Genomic DNA, 1427 nt, shown 5'->3' on the forward strand with positions numbered 1-1427 from the left:
ATTAATACTATTAACACCTATGACATCGTCACTGCTAGTGGCGTTTCCCAGGGACGTTCTGGCATGGGGTGAAAGTACAGAGGAAAGTGTGGGAACAGGGGGTCCAAAGTGATCCTTGCAGAACTGCAGAATTGTAAAGCATAGAAAAGGTTAGGGCTTAACCCAAAGGACGGGTGGGTTTAACAGATCACCGTGGTATGGTTCATTTGTGCTTCCCTTAGGGGGCACTGCTGGCTTCTGCTTCGGTGTCCTTGTGTGAGGTCTCAGCGGGCACTCAAAAGAGCATCTAATTTCTTCAAGGCTGAAGTTCAAGAGTTCAAGAGAGTGAGCCTCAGGGACTCAGTGTTTCCTTTCAGACCAACCCTGCCAGCCTCATCTGGGTTCTCCCTTGGTAACGACCTCCTGTAGTTGGGATGGTGGACGCCAAGCAAAGCACACTGGTTACGGTGCCACCCCGCCCCCCGCCCATTCACAAGCTCTCAGCGGTACCTGAGCTCCAGGGGACGCCATGGATAGGCACGCGTCTACGCACGAGGCTTCTCCAGTACTTGAAGGATTGTACATTGACGTGAAGGTGAGTTGCTAAATGACACAAAGATGAATAAGACCTCTGTGCTGCTTTCCAGAAGTTAAAAATCCAGTGGATGACCCAGACACAATATTCCTCTTCCTACAAGGAAATGTGTCTCAACTTTGGTAATTCACTAAAGCCAAGTGCTGCAAGGGTGGAAGAGAGGTATAGTCACTTTTCATACAACTGTGGGTTGTTCCGTCATTTCATTGATCTTAATTTTTACATGTGAAATATAAATGTGAATGCGATGAGGTTTTTTGCTGTTGATTGTTGTTTTCTTTTCTGAGCTGGGTCTTGAGCCGTGGGCCTCACCTATGCTAAGCTTGTGCTCTCCTACTGCACTATAAGCCAGCCACTTAGGAATTCGTAAATGCTAAATTTGGTAAGCAAGGTTCATCTGGAACACAACATATCCAGCGAGATCATTTCTACGCTTTACAAGGTATGTAAACAACGTTGGAAGCTGGGCAAGGCAGTGCACTCCTGTAATCCCCAATACTCAGGAGACTGAGGCAGTCAGTTCAAGTTCTGTGGGCCAGCCTGGGCACCCAAGGAAGTGAGGCATTGCCTAAAGAAGAAAAAGAAAGCAAAAAGACTGACGACGCAGCACAGTGGCAAAGCCCCGACAAATTCCATCCTCAATACTTCGGGGAGGGCTTGGGGGTTGACATTTCTGCTTGTTTATAAAACACATTTTTATTTTAAAAATCAGACAAGCAGCACTTTTCTTGCTTTTTGCCTGCGAGGAAGGAAGCCTATTTTTTAGAAGACCACACTTAAGCACCTCGTCCAGACGAAATTGAGAGACCTAGAACCCAGGGCTTACGGAGGAAGAAAGTGGAAGCTTTGGCCC

The sequence above is a fragment of the Fukomys damarensis genome, unplaced genomic scaffold (genome assembly GCF_012274545.1).
Source record: "Fukomys damarensis isolate Sample0158 unplaced genomic scaffold, DMR_v1.0_HiC HiC_scaffold_31, whole genome shotgun sequence".
NCBI lineage: Eukaryota > Metazoa > Chordata > Mammalia > Rodentia > Bathyergidae > Fukomys > Fukomys damarensis.